At 34.5% G+C, this 22,736-nt stretch overlaps 1 protein-coding gene across 1 annotated transcript in view; it reads right to left on the bottom strand.

Moving 5' to 3' along the window:
- LOC131079188 (probable E3 ubiquitin-protein ligase ARI8) overlaps nucleotides 1-22,736 on the bottom strand; it is a 47,842-nt gene that overhangs the window by 23,033 nt on the left and 2,073 nt on the right. The window lies entirely within an intron of this gene.

Below are 22,736 nucleotides of genomic sequence, written 5' to 3'. Positions count from 1 at the left end.
AAATTGGTTGACAAGACTACTGATGCAAGTTGTACGTACCTTTTGTACAGATTTGACCCTTTTTTTAAAAAAAAATTGAAACTCAAAAAAACTTTTTTTAAAAAATTTGATTAAAATCAAAAATTTTAAACCAAAAAAAATGTTGCGTGAAATTTTTTTCAACATGTGAATTTTTTAAGCACTGTTTTTTTTCTGATGCAAACACTGATGTAGGCACAGGTAAGGTTGTACAGATTATTGTCCTTCGTAAAACATGTCAATAAAAAAACCACCAAAAATTTTGCGGATCTCTGATTTTGACAATTTGACAAGCGATTTAAAAGGGTGTTTGGGTATTTTGAGCGCGATAATGACCTCCATTTTGTGCCAAAGTCCCAATATTTTTCAGCTACCCCCAAATTTTGCCTCAACTTTTGTGCCCTCAACCAATTTGACCCAATTTTTCAATTGCTTGGATTCTAATGAAATAAAATCAATCTTGGAGTTTTTTTCAATGCTATGGATGTGATGGCAACCTCCGTTTGAGCCCAAAGTGCATAGAATATTCACCTTAACTTGGACCCCTCAAGGATGCGGATAGAAACTTGACAGAAATGCTATAATACCATGTGGAAGTTGATGATCAACTACAAGAGCCAAGAATCATCTGCAAACAAAACACCTATCACGCAAAAGAGATCAAGCAAAAATTGTAGGCTCTATAACAATCAAAGAATTATGTAATATTGTGCAAAAGAATTGAAAATTCATTAGTTAAGGTACGATTACAATGAATGAATGACTTGCTTTATAGGAAGCAATAGATGCCCTAAATCTAAAATTAGAAGTACTAAAGCAATGCAAAGTAGGACCTAAATTAACCTCAGTTACAAGCTAAAAAAACTAATTAGAAGTGCCTCTAAGTGAACTTGGACTATAAAAGAATAACACCTAGATAAAATAAAGCACCTAAGTTTAGCTTAAGTGAAAAAACAATTAAATGGCCTAATAAATAAATAATTAGATAATTGTCTTAAAATTACTCTAACACAGACCAAGATTAAACTACAATGAAAATGATGCAATTGGAGAATATATTATTGAGGAGAATTGAATGTTATATAGAAAGCCTTGGAAATTTGTACAAATACTTTAATTAGAACAATAGAAGAAGTTGTCTCTATTTTGAATGTGAAAAGTTGATAAGTATTTTCAATATTTTTTAAGTTTCATGCCAAGTTTGAAATTCTTTTTACATATTTGAACTATTTAGAATTGTTGGAAGTGGGAAAAAACTAATCAAGTAAAATATATTCTAGCTAGGGATACACTTTGTGGTATGTATTTGACTGTTGTGATACTTTTTAATACTAAAAGATATCATGAAAAAAGGTGGTAGAAGAAACAATATTCATGTTTTTTATACTATTGTTTACTAAATGCTTGGAGTAGAATTGAAATTTTCTTTATATAATAAATTAATATTCTAGCTTTGAGGGTAAGTGCAAGAATTGAAGTACACTTTTAGTGGAAGTGTCATTTTTCTACTTTAAAACATTAACTCGAATAGGTTGTCATTTTAAAGTGGATAGTCAATCTAAAAATCTCAAAACTCATAACCCGTGCTTTTTATTTGATTTTAGGCAAAAAAGAAAGAATGGTAAACCAAACATTAGCCTCGGTCCTACAAGTACAAGGCCATGTTAAAAACAAGAGAAAATTGACTTCAACAATATGCTTGATAATTTCAAAAATATTTGAATATATATATATATATCAACCTTAGTATAACACACATCTTTTTCAAAATAAATTGTAAAAAATACTTTTCTTTAGGTCAAATTATGCTTATTGGACATGTGCATGATATGGTCGTACAAAAAACACTTTTAAAAAATGGTTTATGTCCAAGCCTATGTAAAATGAATTTGTATCATCTTGGCATTAGAATAAATTACATATTTGATGACAATACTCAAAATCATGCATTTCATATTGCTATATTTTATAGATTCTATGTGTAAGTGCTTAAAATTTTTACTAGTAAATATGACAAACTTTGATTTTTACGAAAAAACACTTCCACCTTTTGTTCTAAAAGTAGAATCAACTTCCTTCTTGCATTGACCCTAAAGTTTTCATTATTTTGAAGCTAACGAATCATTGATTAGTTATTTTTTCTTTTGATTTCTTATTAAAAAAAAATTCTTATAAATATATTTTTCAAAATAAAATCAAATGAATATTTATCAATAATGAAGAATAAAGGAGGTTGTTGGACATTAGAGGTTAGAATATTTTCACATCTCAAGCTAACTTCTCACTCAAATATGGTGTTTTGTATCAAAAGCATTCGTTTTTCAATTTTTGTTTTCTTTTTTTCGTATGTTTGTAGTGTTGAATAATTTATATATTGCTAACCTTTTTTTTTTGAAAGGGGAAAGGTATCTAGTTTAGATAAAACTCAAAAAAAATGTGTGAATATAATTCAAGAGTCTATGGATTTTAAGAATTATATCTTTACGAGGGTCATGAAACAAATTGATGAAGCACTATGGATGTCATTTAATATGGGTTGTTGCCCAATAACTAAGGAGATATATGATTTGGGAGTTCAGGCACATGATAATATGAGAACTTGAAAATACAACTCAAGAGTCACACCTTTACAAGAATTATGAGGTAGCTCGATGGAACTCTTGGTACAAAAATATCAAGACAACATAGTTATGATTGGTTTGTATGTTTTTTTATAATGTACACCTTATGAGGGGGTGTTGAAAAATAGGATTTTACACTTTATAATAAAGTCACCTTTGGTATGATCTAGTAATAGTATTAAAATATTTCATTATGTGCCAGTTGGAAGGTATTTTCTTGCAAGGTAGTTCAAATAATTTATATAGGAATGTAATGATTTGTAAGACTTTACATAATATTTTATAAGATTGTATCATAAATAACTTTATATTATTATTTTTCAATGTTTTTTATTAAGGTATTCGGGAAACAAGGGTATTGACCCTATAATAAATAGTCAAAAGGTTAGAAGAAATAGGTACTAACAATCCATAAACTATAGAGTAGTACAAATAAGAGAAAGAGAAATAGTTGTAGCCAAACTATCAAACAAGACAACTAATTGTATAAAAAATCCCAAGTTAGGAGAGAGTTGAAATATCACCCACTACACAAGTATGAGAATAGGAAGAGGACGAATAAATACCTTTCTTCCTACGAACAATAGTCCAAGTGATATTGTCATCCAAATTCTCTTTACAAAGAGAAGCATGAGGAGAAACCCTCATAGAGGACCCATCAACACATAAAGAGGAAGCATGCACATGCGCATGAAAAATAGGTGAGGATTCTCCCACATGGATTCCATTAGCACAAGAGGAACAATGAGAAGTATCTAAAGCTAAAGGTAGGTTACTCTGTAGGGGGAGGTCGGGAAATTCCATGATAGATTTTAAGGGTGTTAGAGTTACACCAAAAGCAAGAGAAGCGTCATCGTCTTGGGATGATTCAATCGATGAATCAAAAGTATTGATAGTTAAGTGATCATCAATAGCATCCTTCCACCATGTAGCATAGCCCTTGCAATGTTAGAGAGGACAATCCATAGCCAAGTGATAGACAGAGAAGAATTGACAACATTGAAGAAGATGCCCTCATAATCAAGATCTTGAGTCCAAGGCATATCCTCAACCATAAAAAGAACATCTCCATGAAGGGTCTTGGATATGTCAATATCCACTCGAATACATGCAAATGTGGAGTGCATGATGAATGAAGTAGAATCATCACCTTTCAAGAAAATGCCAACAGATGTTACCAATGGCCTCATAACAAGAATGCTCCCAAAATTGTAGAGGCGGGTTAAAAATTCTAACCCACATCAGATGCACATTTAGTGGCTCAATAAAATGATTAGAGGTTGACCAAAGCTTTATATATATATATATATATATATATATATATATATATATATATAGAGAGAGAGAGAGAGAGAGAGAGAGAGAGTCCCTCCAAGCCCATGACCTTCCCTACACCAAATTTGTATCCTTAGAAGAGAAAAATGAGGAAATGAAAAACCTTTAGCACATCACAACAATTCAATCCTACCTGCCACGAGAGGCATTCATGAATCCAACTTCCATTTGTGAAGTTCAAGAATAAAAGGCCACATATTGAAAAATGTGCACATCAAACCTCTACATTAGTAGAAGTCCACATTTTCCACCACATCTTGGCCACTAACCACCATAAAAATGATTTGGCACAAAGGAGAGGTCAAGATTTATTTATCAAAGAGCGAGTAGCACCTGAACAAGTAGCTTGAGCAAAGTTATGTCAATCAATAGAAAAGGACAACATATAAGTTGCAACAACATCAATAGCACCTGAACAAGTAGCTTGAGCAAAGTTATGTCAATCAATAGAAAAGGACAACATATAAGTTGCAACAACATCAACAAACTATTCACCATTAACAACAAAAGAAATTATGTTGCACTAGAGACAAGAAGGACACTCATTGCACAGGAACTGTATACTAATGGAATAGCAGTATATCTAGCAATAAGAAGCATACCAACAGTATATGAAACCTCAACATCAAAAGAAACAAACCCAAAAAATGCACCAATAGTGAATGTACGGTAACCATGAAACCCTACGAATATCATTTCAAAATCTTTTCTAAGTCCATCAACAATAGAAGTCGGTACAACAAGTGCAACAACATCAATACCAACTCATGCACCAATAACAACAATACAACTTATGGTTGCACCAATGATAAGAAGCACACTCACGAAAGACGATGCAGTAAACCCACGACATGATGCAATAATAGGAAGCACACCCACAACTAATGAAACCTATATAGCAAAAAAAAAGTGGGTCAAATGGTGCACCAACAGTAGATGCAAAGGAACCATGGTTCCCTGTGACATATAGTGAACAAACAAGATTAGGAGCGGGAGAGCCCATTTCAAACAAGATTATATTATATCTCCTTTAACAATGCCATTCACTATGCTATTACAAATTAATATATTTTTAACATTCTAATTTACTATTTCTCAACATTATCCTCCATCATGCCTAAGAATGACATATAGAACACTATAACAATTGGCATGTTATGCTCTATACTACGCAAAATTTTGTTGAAGATGTAGCCAACCACCCAAAATCTAGGAGCTTCAATGAAAGTACAAAAGAGATCAAATATGAGAGAATAATGTTATTCTATCAAAAGATAATATGATTATTAATTGAGAATACAAAGAGAACTCTTGGGGTATAGAGACCAAGGTGAAACATAGAATTACATAAGATTATGATATGTTTCTTTATTCTTATAACTTGAAATATAAAATTTCAAGTATCATATGTGCACCTTAAGTTAACTAATGTAACTAACTTGTGAGTAGGAACTTGATGATGAATCAAATAAGTAAAACACTTGTTCACACCAACACCCCACCTTAAGTGCAACTTAAGTAGAATGTATGAAATACAAAGATGAAATGATGTAAGGATGGGTCCTAGCTATGAGGCCTTGTTAGGTACCCATTTACAAATAAATCTCTCGCAAATAGGGAAAAAGAGAAAACCCAATGGGAAAAAGCTTCTCTCCAAGAAAGAAAATAAAAAATGCTCTCAAAGAATAAAAAGAACAATATCCATGTGAGGAAAAACTTTGTCTATAAGAGAGAAGAGAGATTTTGCAACCATACCAAACTAGAATCTCATACAAAGTAGACTTTCATACAATAATGGTAGATTATTGATAATAAATGATAGATGATCAAATCTCATTGATAAATGTTCCTTCCCTTAAGAAGAAACAAAATCAAGAATTTATGCAAGATATCTTCTCATTCCTAGAAAGAATATAATAGAAGAAATATCAAAATGTGTGATGTCTTTGAATTCCACTCAAGTGTCTCCATGTTTATGTTGAAGGTGTCACAAAACTCAAAATGTGTGATATCTTTAAACTCTACTCATTTCCCGATGTTGATGCGAAAAGATACCACAACCAAGTCAAGTGTTCCATGCCATGCTGAAGAAAATGAAAATCCAAAAAAATTTGAAATGAATGTAGAAAATAATCCAAAGAGGAATATGACTCAGTGAAATGTTACTCAAAGGTCTCCACACAAAATCCAGACTATGAAAAGTGATGATGTAGAGAAGGATAAAGAGGGTCTATATATTTTCTCACAATATTTGAAGAAGACAATGTAACTCCATCAAAGATAGCATTCAAGAGAATATGAATATCATCAATAGTGTCCTCTAAGTTGACAAGATAGGACTCACAAAATAAACTTGCAATGGATGTTAATTACTCATCCCCAGTAATTATATTTTGAAGATGATATATATCCTACTACACTAAACCATAAGTACCATTGATGTAGCAATACTAGTCTTGTCAAATGTGATAGTAGATGGAGGAGATGGAATGTTAGCACATGTTTTTGGAACCTTAGTGGATGAAAGAACACCAAGATTCAAATAACCATATTGCATCTCCCCTAAGGTGTCTACACTAGATACTTGAGTGTGTACATCAACATAAGGAATAATGGGAGAAAATAATTAGGTGTACACATAAGATTGGTGATCAACTTCCCCAAATATAATTATGCAAATCTTCATTAATGATAGAATTTGGAGTGAACTCAACTCTCTTTCCTAGTGCACCATGTGTGATGTGATTGATAGAAAGGATAGTGGTTAATAAAGATGGAACACAAAGAACATCATTAAATGATCATTCGTACATGTCAATAGATCCTTTCTATAAGCATTTACCTAGGTGTTGTTATCCATTAGGATGTGTGATGATGAACAAGAATCAAATGAAGAGAACATACTCTCCACTGAAGCGATGTGATGTTAAGTTCCATAATCAAGTATTTGCCTCTCTAACTCAACTCTATAACCACATCAAGTTCTTGCCCATATTGTTTCTCTAACATTGAAGAAAGCAAAGATGAATTGCTAATCGATTTGACACTTCTTAACAAGATGCTTCAACTCATCAATCTTTTTTTAATAACATTGATGTTCATCATGCCTTGAGTTATTGCAATATGCACATTTGGGCTTCTCCTTCTTAGATGATACCCCTTTAGAGGGAGAGGATTTAGAATCTTTATGCAATTGTTTATATCTTCTTCTTTTTTAATTTCTTTTCAAGTTTTCGTGATTCTTTCTATACCATAAGCTCACTAGCCCCCACTACTTGGTTTACAAGACTTGAGGAGATCTATTTGATTTAATTTCATTTCCTATTGGATTAGAAGAATTGAAAATTCACTATAATTAGTCAGGTTAAGTAGTTAGGTGGTGGTTTTTAATGTTAAGTTGAAAAAGAGTTGTCTATATTCCTTATGTTTCCATCAATATCACCTATTCATTTCACTTTATTTGTTCTCTTGATTCATTGACTCACTCCTCCCCTTCCTAATGATCATTTTGCAACAAAAAACTAATACTTTTGACAATTTCTTCATCATTTCCATAAAAACCAAAATCCCTACAATATTTCATGGCACTTGCCCTCATATTAGAATTTAGTCTTGATGATCCTTTTTCATTTTTTAAAATTTTCCTCTTCAACAAAATTGTGTAACATCAAATTTTCACCATGATCAAATTCTATTGTAGTTTTCTCTTTCATTTTCTCGACTTCAATATGAATGGCATACACTTAACTGTATTTTGCTGCTCAACTCGCCTACATGTAGGCATTTGAATGCCCTATCCACTCTAACATATGCCACCAAATTATCTTCTAAAACTTCTTCTATCATATTCCCTTACTATATGTTGGCAGTACATATAAATTTCTATTTTTATGTCACCTTTTTAAGTCATGTCCCTAACTGGTCATTTGGGCAAGTTGTATTTCTTGAATTTTTTGTGCAAATTCAGTCTTCGGAGTTTTTTTATTTTAGCTTCACTGTACTGAACTTGAACCTTGAACCTTATGGGTTCAAGGTTCAAAGTTCAATGGGCTTCATGTTAAAGTTTATTTCCCCGTGCGGTTTTTAAAGTATTTTTCAGTGTTTGTCGGTGTTTTGCATTGGTTGAACCTTGAACTTGAACCAAATTGGTTCAAGGTTCAAAGTTCAATATTTGATTTCTTGCAAATCATATGACTTTTCACAAGGTGGCAGCGCAGATTTTAAGATACGACTGACGGCGGCAGAAAAGGGGAATATTCTTCCTTAATGATTTAAAAGTTGTCATTTGTAGCAAGTATGGCGTGGGAATCCGTGTTTTCAAATATGAAGTGACTTGTTATTAAATGCATGCTCGTTTGCGATCATTTCAGAGTGATGTCGCACGAGTGAAGAGTAATGATGATAACTTATGGAAATCATGGGTAAGATTTTCTTGGCTATTTTAAATTGAGCAGTTGTTTTGTCGAAGATTGTCATTTGTGAAACATAAGTTTTAAGGAGAAGTTTTGGAGCAAAAGGAAAATAGACTGCGACAGGGGTTTTGCAGATGACAGAGGAAGGTATGCTCAATGACTTTCCTAATTGCTACAGTTTTTAAAAGATCTGGGTATATTGTTTAGCTTCTTGTTTCTATTTTACCTATTTTCTGCTTTATTTGAGTTGATTAGGGAAATATTACGGGTTAAACATGAGGCCGACTTTGTCTAAATTAGTGAGCTCTTTTTCCCTTGTGAGTTCCTTACCAGAGCTAGCAAATACGGCACTAGTTCAATTAGATTTAGATGTTTATTGGAAGCGGCGGCATTTCCCCTAGCTCCCCCTTGTCCTAAGTTGGTTTTAGAGTGCATGAATCACTATGACAAAGTTAACAGGTGCATTAGGAGAAAAAATGGTGAGGTTTTATTGTCTATTGATAGAGAGACAGTAATGGCAGCCATGGGTATCCCACATTGGGAATCCTATGAGGATTGGACTATTGGAAAGTCTTATGGGATTTATTCTGAGAAGAAGCAATATTACAGAACCATTATTGCACGAAATTGGCTTTTGAAGTTTCAAAAGGGCGGCTCAAGGCTGCCAAAGCTATTAACCCGAGAGCATTTGATTCCTGGAATCAGGGATTTGGTAATAATGTTGAGCAAAATTAGGGGAAATTCACACTCCTTCCATTGGGAGGACTGGATGTATTTCTTCATCCAAGTCACTCTCGACAAAGACCGGTTCATTGATTGGGGCACCGTAATTGCAGAAAGTTTGCATTTGGGTTTGAGCAATTACCCTGGGATGTCAAATTTTTATGTCTTCATATCTATTCTATATGTTAGCTTGTGTGAGGGAGTGGCCTAGACTGTTCCATACAAAATGGGTTCAAGGTATAAAAATCTATGAATATCACCCCCATTTGACCCAAAAAGGACATGTTGACAATTACCCTCACTGGAATGATATTTTTGCTGGGAGATTAACTTTTCAGTTACAAGGTAATTTGCATAGGAGAATGTCAGTTGAAGTTGTTGAACTAATTAACATCTATGGTAGCTTCTTTACTCAATTTCATCACTTCACTTATATAAGGGTAGGAGGCTTTAAAGGTGAACCCTTTAAGTTACCTAGATATGTTTCAGACTACTGTGTTTTGATTGAAGTTTACAGGCAATTAGCCCATGTTGTAAAGGATTATGGTGAAGATTCTGGCACAAGTGGAATTTTTCCTGTTGACTTAGGCCATTACAGTTGCAGGTCTATTTCTGATGCACTAAATCTTGAGTTAGAATTTAAGAGATTTCATTTGAAAACCTTTGTAAAGAGAGATAATTTTGACAGCAAAGGTTTTATTGCTCATTATGTGAAAAAGACAATGCCTGATCAACATGTGTCATGGGATGGTGCTTGGGATAGACTAGCCCAGTCTATGCTCTTGGATCCTTTTCTTGGATCACCTGGTGTTCTATACACACCCTAGGGTCTCGAGGACTTCCTTTTCTTGAGGAATCCCCTGACCTTGCCCAATTCCACCCACCAATGAGTTGCAATGCTTCTCCTAAGGTCTCACCTACTCATGAGACTCAAAACCCCTTACTATGGCTAATAAGGGCTAGGCTTGTTCTACACCTTCCAAGGTCTTAGCAAGGTTAGGACAGGTCTTAAACCATGTTTTACATCCATCCATGTGCCCCCAAGAAGTTACAACCTTCATCCCTCCTACCGATTTCACTATTTTGTGTTTTGCCTACAAAATAGGGCTACAAGGATTAGGACCAATTAGGCCTCCTACCCGGTCCTTTAGGGCTCCCTCTCACAAACGATACACAAACTACCCAAACTCCCAAATGGACTACCATTAATTTGGCAAGGGTTCAAGGATTTCTCTAGTTTTGGGCCTCCAAGTGATCGTACAGTGCCTAGGGCGAATTTTGGGGTTTTTAGGGTTTTGTGAGGGTTTTTATGGTCTGCCTGGGTCACAATGGATGTTTTGTGTTTTAGCCACCTTGTCTGGATTGGTGGAGGCTCCTCCTTCACACCAATGGTACTTCACACACTCCTCTACACCTCCTCCAAAGGGTGCACTCTCCTTTGACCAACCTTGCTCTTCAAGACCTCTACAACTTGACCCTTCCTAGCCGGGCACTGTTCAGTCTCGCCTAGGATTGAGTCTTTTGATGGCCTCCCTGCATTTCCAAGGGCCCTGCTCGCATAGAACTATGGTACAAGGTCTGCACTCTCATTCCCCATGGTTTCATGGTGGTTCCACAATGGGGAATGGAGTTATGCATCCATTTACACAAACCAGTCCTAAACTGGACAATGAGAAGACAATTTTCAAAATATTTACAAACACACCTCACTCACAAATCAAAACCTATTCTAAATGCTCAAAATGAGAGTAAAAACACCATACAAGACACTCCACATAGTTTTTCACGTAAATCAATCCATTAACTTGCTTGATTGCTTCATTCAAACTGACTGGTAACAAATTTGCAATCTCAGTCAGGTCACTTAGCTTGGGCTGTACAATGTTTGATAGCCAACCCATAACTTAGGGTTTGAAACATATTATACTACCTAGACCTCGATCGGTGTGCCAAAATTAGGGCTCTCCATGCTCAATAAGAGTCCTTGACCTTTTGGGTGGAAAAGTTGCTTGACAACTTTTAAAAGTTGTCAAGCAACTTTTACAAACTTTGATAGAGACAATCATTTGCTTCAATATTTATACTCTTTTACAAACCCAAATACATCACAAACTTGGTCAGTTGGACCATCATCAACTTCAAGCTCTTCATTATCAAACCTCTAGTATAACACCCTCAACTGTTTTCCCTATTTTTAACCTACTAATGGATACACGAAGATGAATTTCTTAGATAGAAAGTGGAATAAATATTGCCTACCAAAATTAAATAATTAAATTTCCATGAATTGAATCACAAGCCCTAATACAAATGTTTCCTTAAGTGACATATTCAAAAGAGGCCACATTTAACAACTCACAATATATAATCTATTAGGCATGTGGCATAATTAAATCAAACCGCATCATCAAGTTTGTGAAAGTAGTGCGACTACAATACCACAAAATTATCTTATAAGTGTTGCTTATGTGATAGCACAAAATATTTTATCTAGACGTGTCATGGCAGCCTCCAAAATTACTCTTCCGGATAGCACATACCCAGGATCTCTAGCTATGGGGATCTCTGTCAACTCCTGAAGGTTTTCATCCTCAAAAACCATAAATCATCATATCAAATCCATAAGCATGCTTTGCTACAACCCCAAGAAACTCCTTATAAAGACCTCCAGACCAGACTTTATTATTTGTCATAACTGAAGAGCTTTATTTAATAAAGTGACTTATTTTATTATTTTATTATATCCTTTAGAAATAACATTAATTTTTGGGCAACTTAATCAATTAATTTCATTAAGCCACTTTATAAAAATTTGGGAAAATTACATAACTAGCTATGGGGATCATGGGATTTTCCTCCTCCAATCTCCAATGACAAACAAACAGGACGTCCGATCTGTTTGAGGAATAATATCATAAAAAATGGATGAAGTCACTGATCTTGACTTGGGTTTGAATAGGTCATTAAGCATTCGCTTTTCCTCCAAAAATACAAATTCAAATCTTCTTTTACTTCTTCAAGTAACACCAGACATGTCACTAGCCAACAACACTTAGAAGGAACAGAAAATCTTGATTACATAATACCCAAAGGGCCCTATACTCTGGATGCACATACAATAGGGGCCACGAAATTATTGAAAATTCATTTCCCTAATCTATTTTCCCATTTCATTTCTTAAGGAGCATCCAGTAATCTTGTAGTAAAAGGGGACATGACACATATAAGCTGTTCTAAAATGGGCCATGGCATATAGCTTGTGTAGCATGTGAATCCTTACTTTGGCAATTATTGAAGTAAAATATTTGATGTTAACAAAGTAACTGTACCACGGATTCTCCACCATAGCAATTTGTAGTAGCAGAGGGAATTGATCTTAGCAGCTATTGTATGTGCTTAAGCTTGTAGCATTAATATGCCTCCATAGCATGATTTGTGGAAAGATATTTTAATGCATGGCAACATTATAGCATGGTGAGGGCATCGCACTGGATTGAAGAACAAATTGCACAAAAAGCCTATGTAGCCTATTGAATGGCATTATTGGGGTGTACCATGATAAATCACTTTGGTACCAATATGTTGCATAAAGCATAACCATGCATTAATTTCATGAAGTTGTGATAGCACTCTTTGCCTAATTTCTATGGAGGAGAGAAGAAATAACAGTGAAGAGATAGTCCAAGACACTATTGGTACAAACATGTTGCATAAAGCATAACCATGCATTAATTTCATGAAGTAGTGATACAACTCTTTGCCTAATTTCTATGGAGGAAAGAAGAATTAACAGTGAAGAGATAGTCCAAGACACTATCCATGGTAAGAAAGATGCAAATCTGCAACATCATCACAAAGCTTCAAGAGAATCATTGTGGTATAAAGGCAGCAAAGATGTATACCTCATGGGACAGATATGGAAAATGAAGTAAAGCAGGCTAGGGACAATTCTTTAGTATTGTGATCATCAACATACTATTTCTTTTAGCAGTTACAAAAGCCCTTTATTTATCTTTGAGTGGTGAGGATGGAGAAATCGGGAACAAAAGCATCTTCATCATAAACCTTGTATCTTCTATCTACTTAGGAGTTCCCATGGAACCAAAAACGTTTCCACAGAGGAGGTATAATCTGAAATAGTTATGATTTATTGGATCTTAACGGTGTGATAATCTCATTGCTTTCAGGGACAAGTGAAAGCAATGTATGCAATACAATCAGTTGTTTATGGTTCTCAATAACTGCGTGATCACATTTGAGGAATTTTGGTGACCATTTGCAAAAGAATTGAATTTTCTAAGGGCCAATTACCATATGCCCTTGTTTCCTAGAGCTAGGCATGATGATATGGAGGCAGAAACACCTTAAGTTTGGGGGTTATTTTATCAATGCCTAGTCATTCTCCATCCATTTCAGACCATTTGACATTGAGTCGGTGAATATTTATGAAGTTAGGTATTTTTACTAGCTGGTTGCCCCCGTTCCAGTGCCGCTGACAGTATTGGGTGTGACTGAAAACTGTTAGCAGACATGTAGCTGCCTATTTCTTGCCTCTTTGATGGTATTTGGTAAGGCTGGGTGTATATTTTTCTCATTTCTATAGCTGGGAGGTGTTTCATGCATGATGGTAGGGTGATTGTGATGTCCCCATCCTAGTCAGGGACAGTGGTTTGAGGAGTTAGCCTATTTTTGGATCCTTGTAGGCTAACAGGTTATGGATAAGAGGGTCGGTGATGCAGAATCTTAAGGAGTGGTCTGTCTATTTGTTCTAGTTTAGTGTTGAGTTCAGTTCTGGTCTTTGTTTCATCAGTTTCTGACATTATATGAGGATTTCCTAATTTTTAGGGAAAAACTGCTAAAAATAGACATGGTCCTATTTTCATTGGCATGGCGAACTATGGCCCTAGCTTCTGACGCATTCAGTTTCTGAGCAATAATGAGGGAGATATGAATTTTTAAGTGATTCCCATAGACAATTAATGTTTTAATGAAATATTAAAATAAAACCACAAAGTGCATCACTTAAATTTATTTAAGTGAAAATTTAATATCTCCTAAGTTGGGCGTTGCTTTTAGGTTAAGTTTGGAGAGCGTGCATTCAAGTCAAATTGAATTAAATTGGGGCAGATTTGGCTTCTTACAAGGCAGATTTGTTGTAGGTTTCCTATTTACTGTTTGGTTGTTAATTTTTTTGTGGTTTGGAGGCTTCTTTTCCCAAACACACAGCTTGCTCATTTATTGGCGCCATCTTCCACTGTTTGGGTGTCTTAGTATTAAATAAGAGCAGATCTGAATTGTTTCAGAATAAAAAATCAGAACTTTGTAAGTTACCGATTGAATTCTTTTTTCTCCAGTTTATTGTTTCAATTGATTAATTTCATGTATTATTTCAATATGTGTTGCAAATTAAACAAACCCCCTTCTGCAACTTCTGTCTATTTCTGAAAGACCATCTTAATAATCAAAATTACAAAGAAGATCTACAAATTACAGCAGGCTGAAGAGTTAAACCAGCAAGGGTTCATCACAGTGATATTGAAGGTTGATATTGCTGCCATGACCTACAAAATGAACAACAGACTGCAACACTTCATCATCTCTGTTCTCAAGGTATTTCATGCGGGCTTTCATATGTTTGACTATTTCATGTAATGAAGTCTCATTTTTGAATGTTTATCCACCAAAAACTTTGTAACGGTGGTTATATGCACATTGAAAGTTTATATCAGAACTTTATGACAGAAAAGTACCACTATTTTGCATGTCTCTGTTGTGAGTTACATTGGTAAAAAATTGAAAAAAAAAAATTTAGGGGTGGTTATGACATTGTAGAAGCCTCTAATGTCTCCTTCACCCTAAGTCATCTATAATGGGCCATTAGCCTTTTAATTCCCAAGGCTAAATAAAATAAAGGAAATTAATAATTATTAATTAATATTACTCCACAAATGCAAATAATATGAGTAATATTAATTAATTAATGAGTGCCTTAAGTGGGCCAATTGGAATAAAGTCACTTTATTAATTTATATTCTCCAAATCAAATTCAAAATTAAAAGAGGGAATTCAAGGGACAAGGAAACAGAAGGTGATTTGTGCCTCTTTTGTAACATACAATTTTCACACAAGTATTTAGGATAACAATCATCAACCATAGATAATTATAACAAAGAACTGATTTGAAAGCAAAAGCATCCACACCAAAATTAGCGTATAAGAGTACTAGCTGCTATATTAATTTCAAAATAAGAGTCTTTTCTTGAACATGTGTATCAAAATTATTGATAATGTCTAACTTGTCACTCCTAACTTCATCTTGCAAATGATTACATCAAATATTTATAACATATCATAGGGTCATGGCCTTTATAAAGTGCCTTTTGGAAATAAACTAAGAGATTAATTTAAAGGACACTAATCATTATCTAGTCAAGAACAAGTGTTCTTTGGTCAAATTCTCCAAGTACTCTTTGTTGTAATGGGTTTCACAGCCATGGAATGTATCTCTTGCTTCAACCTCCATTGTGACCATGTCCTCCATGCAGTCCACCACTGTGTTTGTGTTTCTTGCTTTAGCTGCTTTCATTGCATTCTTAAATACTATCTAACGATCTTGAACCCAATCCATTTTCTCATTTAGGTCTCCATCTTCATTGAGCCAAGGTGGGATGCCATTTGATCCATCTCCTATAAAATCAGCACTTTCATACCTTAGCGCCTCTAGATATTCTTTATGTGTTCTGATCAATTCTTCACAATTTTTAATAGCATTAGGGTCCAACTTGTCTTTACCTTCAAGCTCCTCAATCTTGTCTTGAAGTCTTTTATCTAACCTTTCATGCTCCTCAATGGTCGATTAGTTAATTGAGTACATTTCTCAATATTAATCCATCCATACCATACATTTGGTAAACCTTTTCTGAACAAATGCAAATAGTGTCTCAATCTTGACACTTTTCAGTTGGGCTTGGAGCTGGAGAATTTCTTCCTTATGTTTTCTAGCTTAGTCTGTGGTTGTGAGCTTTCACCTTGTGCTAACAATTTATGTGGCTCTTTCTGCTTTATGAATTCTTTTAAATGATCAATTTCTTTACTCAACCTGATGTTCTCTATCCTAACAAACTCCTTCTCTTTCAACAACAAATTGAATTTGGGCTTTATTGAACTTAGCAACATTAACACCCAGATCAGCAATGATAATTGGATTTGTCTCTCCTACCTTCAGTGTCATGACGTGCCCAAAATATTTATGAGTATATATAATCATTGGTTTCTTGTGTGGATGGTAGAGAGACCAAATTAATATGGAATTTTCATCAAGATTATACATGGAGCCCATATATACCTGGGTTACTCCTTCAAGAGACAATTTATGTATGGCATCTATATCATGGAGGAAACTATCAAATACCAAAGCTGAATTTAAATCTCAATCGGGAAATATCAAAACACTTGCATCCTCAACAAGCTTCCTCCCTCTCTCAGGGATCATCTGACACATTTCTTGCTCAACTTTACCTTTCATGGTGACCAATAGTTGATTTTCATTGGAGTTTCACCTCTCCTGCACTTTCCCTAATTGCTTTACCCTTTATCTTATATAAAAAAGATTTCAATTCTAAAGACTTCACAAAGTCATTATCTGTCACAAAATCTTTGCAGGCTAGTTGTCTTGGATCCCCTTCAATTGGCACCTCTTCCTTTGGATCCCTAATAGGAGACACATGTTCTTCAATAACAATTTTAGAGAGCTTCTCAAAAGATATTTCATCATCACTCGATGATTCTTCTTTACTAGATGATGACACATCAATCCTCTATGCCTCTCTCATCTTCTATTCTATCTCTTTGTTGTTCTTGTCAATGGCCATTTTGGCCTCCTTCTCATCTAGGGTCCTTATCAAATCATCCCTCGCAAATGGGATATGCACATACTCACCAAGCTTTTTCTTTCTCCTTGCAGCATTAATGTATCCTTCAGGATCAAACCCTTTTCTTGGTGCACCTAGCTTCATGTTGTAATGGGATAATTTATTCAGTGTGAGCTCTTGTCCTTCCTTCCTAGTGATAGTAAATTCACCTATGCAAATGGTCCTTGGCATAAAAGATTGTTTTTCATGTGAGCTCAAGTGTGTGTGATTGGAAATTCCCATTTGTCTAATACTTTCCAAATAGGCTATCATGTTGGCAACTATCTTAGGTAACATAAATGGGGATTCTTCAAAGTCATAAACCCTGATCATTGTCACATTTGAGAAACAATACCAGTCACCCCAATTATGTTTGATTGTCTCAGGTCCCCCAAAGTCTGCAGGCCTTGGGAACCTTTTGACCTCATATGTGAGTGCAGAGCTGCATGGGTGATCATAAAATTTATATAAATTTTTCACAAAATATTCTTCAAAATGAATATAGCTAGACCTAACAAATCTACAATCCCAGATTGAAGTCCACAATTGGACTAGCAAAGGTTGATTATCATCATCAAACTGTTTAATTCTCATCTCCTCGGGATAGATACCAAGTTCTTGGCCATAGAACAATATCATGTGCATTAACAAAGAATGGTGTGGAAGATAAATTTTAGATGGATCCTTCTTAAGAGAAAGAAGGTTCAATTCAATCTTCCTAGCAACAAATGTGGCAAAATTAAATTCTCTTGCATTGAGGCATTGAATATCTATCGAAATTACCATGGACTCTATCATCATGAAATCTGGAGTATTGAAACCAAGGACCCTGGCCAACTGAATAGTATGTATACCTGAGATAGGATTTAAACAGGTTTACTTGGAATGAAAGTCCTTCCTCTACCTCTAGTGGTGCATCAGGATTGAGCATGTGAATGGGTAGCCTCCATCCTATGAAGGTAGTATCTAGTCTATGATATTCCCTTACCAAATATTCAAGAACAATGGGATGATCATAGATCCCAGTTAGAGTGAACACCTCAGAGATTGCTTCTCTTGACACATAGAAATTGGGCTCCCCCTCTTTGTTGCAAATTGCCCTCTTCTTGGGGTCATAATGTTGTGCCAATAACTCCAGTATGTCTACATTGACATAAACATTAGGAACAATGAGTTTTCCTAAATTTAACCTCCATGGGTTGCAAATTGGTTTAGGATTGTATCGCCTATGATAATGGAACATGAATAGTTCATAGCCCCTAATGGTGGTGTAAACATCCCCCACCTTGTTGTAATTATCATCTAGTTTCCATTGTGCAGACTTCTTAGGTTTAGGGGTTGACCCGGATAATTGATCAAGCAAATCTTGACTCAATTTCCTTTCTTTTGTTTTAGTCTACTCCATTTCTATATTCATATCCTCTATTTTTTGTTTTTTACCCTTTGTCTAATTGGTTTCCCCTTTATGTCTCTTTCTAGTACTACTAGAACTATCCATTGTATATACAATTCAACTAATCTTTTGAGGAAATTGCAGGACTGTTCTGAAGACTTACTTGTTTTGCAAGCTTGCTTGTTCTTGTCACCCTTTTCAACTCACTCTAGTTTTTCCTTTAACGTCTGTGGAATAATGTGTTCAGATATGAAACCAACCTAAATATATTTGCAGAGAATGTCGTTCATGCACAATAAATATCTCGACCTGTTAATCAATACATAAGTCTTTTCAAAATTTGAATTGTTTTTGTTGACGTGTACTATCATATTTGTCAATGCCTCTAAATCTAGCGCCACATTGACACGGTTATCGCTGCAGATAAATATGGTAAATCTTCAATGTATGTTATAATTGTTTCCCTCATGTCACTTCAGCAGAGGTTGCCTCAATAAGCTATTACTCATTTGATCCTTATCTTCACATTAATTGTGTCGAAGACCTTTTGGATAATGCCTATCGACATTACTTTTATAATCGACATCTCTTAGAATTGCATTGTCGACTTCTTTAGTTACTCTGATGAAAGCCTCGCCTTTAACTTCGCTGATCGCCATAAGTTATCCCGATGTTGATTTTCTAGTTACAATCCTCGGATTGGAATAGCTATTCCGATATTGTTATATCCATGCTCTATCGGAATAAGTTACATAGTCAGAGCACAAACAATTCATGATTCTGATCTCATTATCTATATTGATAAAGACTTTACCTTTAGTTGCCCTTTATCGCCATTGGTTATCCTGATTTTGCTTTCCCAGTTATGAACCTATGATAGGAGTAACTTACCCGACATTATTTTATTTACTTGTCATCAGAACAACTTCCATTGTTGGAATATTGTTAACTTGTTATTATGTCTTCAATAGTTATACTGATAAGTATGTATAATGCTTTATCGGTGAGTCCTTTATTTTCCTTTATTGGGATAAGTTGCATTATCTGGGTAACCTTTTAGACTTTGTCTCGATCCTGTTTGTGATCCCGATGGAATTCATATCAACATAACTTATTCTGATATCTATATATCGGGGTAGTTCATTTCATCAGTATTATGTTGGATTGCTATTTCGCCTTTGTTAATCATTTTGATAGGTATCCTCAGTTTCTGTTTCGATGGAGCTATTTCGATATAGAAATATGGGAGCAGTTTATTTTGTCGATATCACACAAAATTGTTATTCAGCCTTTGTCAGCTATTCTGATGAGTGGCTACTTGTAAGTTGATATTAGGGAGTTCTTCATATTCATCAATCATCATCTAAGAGACTATTCTCTATTGTGATTGTGCTTCATTTTCTCTCATAAATTATTCTTCAAATGAATCATCCATTTCTTGCAACCTTTTCTTTTTTTGCTCCAACTCCTTCATGAAATTTAAAATGTGTGAACAATGGGTCTTGGATACATATAGTTCAGAGGTTTCTTATGAAAGATAATAAGATCGTTGGTAGTGGGATGTTAGGTTTTTAGGTACATTAATTATAAATTAAGGTTGTATACTGGGCAAGTGCAAGGTAATGAGTCACAAATTCATGGAAGTTCGCACGTTGGAAAACGCGCTCTTATAAACGGGGGCCCATTTTCAAAAAATGGGGGCCCGTTTATGCTTCGGGCTCCCGAGCCGAAAAGTAACGGGGGCCCAAAGCAAAAATAAACAGGCCCTCATTTTGTTCTAAAATGGAGGCCCGCTTTTAAACAAAACAGGCCCCCATTTCTAAATCGTATTTTTCCTTTTTTTTCCACAAGCCGCCCTTGTTTGAAAATGGGGGCCCGTTCTATGGAAGTTGATTCCACAACCCACCACTTGGCTCGGGATTAGGCCCGAGATAGGCCTAGGATGGCCACACCTGAGACATGAACCTGCAAATTCAAATCTCCATGAATGAAAGCACAAATATGACCTTCTGAAATAGTTTACGTGCCTCTAATCAGAGAATTTTTATACGAAATTAAAATTATTTCAGATTATACTGTCTAGATTCTAAATATATAAATTTATTTAAAAATTGATTATTTTAACTATTTTTCATTTAATTTATACTAAATCAAGTCCATAAATTTGAAATATTAACTAATTTTGTTAATTTAATAACTTTTTTATTTTAATGAATTTTGGAAAAAAAATTATATGTCATCAATCTACACAAAATTCTTTTGTATTTAAAAAAAAAATCAAAAAATGTTAAGTTTACATCAAATTATGTGGGTCGTACACGTCAAATTTTTAAAAAGATAATTATGGCCATTAAAAAATTAATTAAAAAAATATTAGACAAAAAAATACAGAAAAATATGCTCATCAATCTTTAGTGTGTTACAAACCATTTCCCAAATCAGTTTGAGAAAATAATTTCAATTGTGTCAAAAAGTGTGGGTCGTACACATGCATGGTATGGTCCTGAAACAAACATTTTTAAAACATAGTTTTCAGAACTCCATTCAGAAAGTTGTTTTTTATTATGTGGGTATTAAAATAAATTACATATTTGGAAAGTAAACTCAAAGGGCTATCTTTTATAGTACTGACTTTTTCCAAGATTAAATCTTTAAGTGTTTCAAAATTTAAGCTCAAATGAGACAAAATCTGAAAATCAGGGAAAACACTGACTCATCTTCTTGCACTGACCCTACCATGGTAATTAACTAATTATAAATCGTTTCTGAATTTTAATTTTGTTTTATATAGTTGGTAATTAACTAATATTCAATCATATCATAGGAAATAAATCATCAAAAAATATAAAGAAAGAGAAAACCAACTATATAAGCTTATCAAGACACCATACAAAAATTATATTTTATAAAAAATAAAATAAACTATATGTTGACATAGCATATATATTTTTAATATAAACCCTAACATACTGCACCAAGGCCCTAACTGGAGAGTTGCACTGAGAACCACTGCATCCAGCCCCTGAGTGGAGAGTTGCGAGACTTCACTAGACAAGTGCTACAAGGCCATTGAGTCGAGGAGGAAGACTGGGAACCATTTGGTAGGAGGAAAGACAGAGCAAGAGGTGAGGGAACTTAGAAAGGGAAAATCGACCAAGGGACAATGATTGTAAGTGATTCCCCCCCCCCCCCCCCCCCCATTTAGAAATCTTGTTGCAAGTATAGTTATTTAGACTCTTTTTGTTCCCATCGAGGTGTTGCATGCTATATTTTGGTCAATTCGAGTCAATGTCTCATTGAAAAACTCATGTAATACCTAGTACTAGTGTCTGGTTAGTTTGAACAGACAAGCTTTGAGATGTTCAATCAGTTGAGTGGCCATTTTTTGCCTATGAACTGCAGTTTTGGTATCTGTCTTAACCTATTTTTTTACTATAAGATTGTAAGGAATTCCCGTATGTATAACAGTACATTAAGTTCAGTAGGGTTTAAATTGCTAAACTTTAATGAAATAAATATACATATTGAGGTCCACAATGTATTAGACTGAGCAGTAGTTTGAGGTGTTGGTTCCCAAGTCAACAGATTCTGAGTTCTAAAGAAATTGCCACTAAATTATCAACAAACTCAAAATGGGACTTGGCCAACAAACAAGACTCAATTGAAAATTGAGGTCTTGTACACTTTAGGCTTTGCAAAACCTAAGTGGGTTCCCCTATATAGTGACTGATAAATTTTCAACTCTTTAGGCTTATGACACTATAGAACAAAGCAAATTTCTTAATGAAAATATACCAAGAAAATATAGATAAACATTTGGTTATGGCTCTAACCTTGGTTTATGCCATTCTTGTATACATTGAGATTGATTCTAAACTAATAACTACTCCTAATGCAAAAAAGTAAAAGGCATAAATATAAAAGGTGAAATAAGAATGATCTTGAACGGGTAGTATGACCAATGCTTATTCTAAAGGGAATACAGAGTTAAATAGCAAGCGTAATGACAAACATCATCATATTATCAACATTAATACTCAACATTAAACATATAAGACTTCCTTAATATGCTTAAACCAAAAAATACATCCACACCCTCCTCACACTTTCTTACAAATATATTGCAGCGCTTAAAACAAAATTTAATTCATTTTCTTGAAATGAAACCCACCAAGAAGACACACATTTCCCATTGGAGAAGACAAGCTAAAAATGGCATTAACACATTAACTCATACAATATAACACAAGAGAAAGCAATGAATGTTCTCTTTATTGATCTTCAAAATAAGATTGATACATTAATGATAAACTGCTTAGTACAC

This window comes from Cryptomeria japonica, chromosome 10, assembly GCF_030272615.1.
Source record: "Cryptomeria japonica chromosome 10, Sugi_1.0, whole genome shotgun sequence".
In the NCBI taxonomy this organism is placed as follows: Eukaryota; Viridiplantae; Streptophyta; class Pinopsida; order Cupressales; family Cupressaceae; genus Cryptomeria; species Cryptomeria japonica.
Note: the sequence above shows the minus strand (reverse complement) of the source record. Positions and strands in the feature narration are given on the sequence as shown.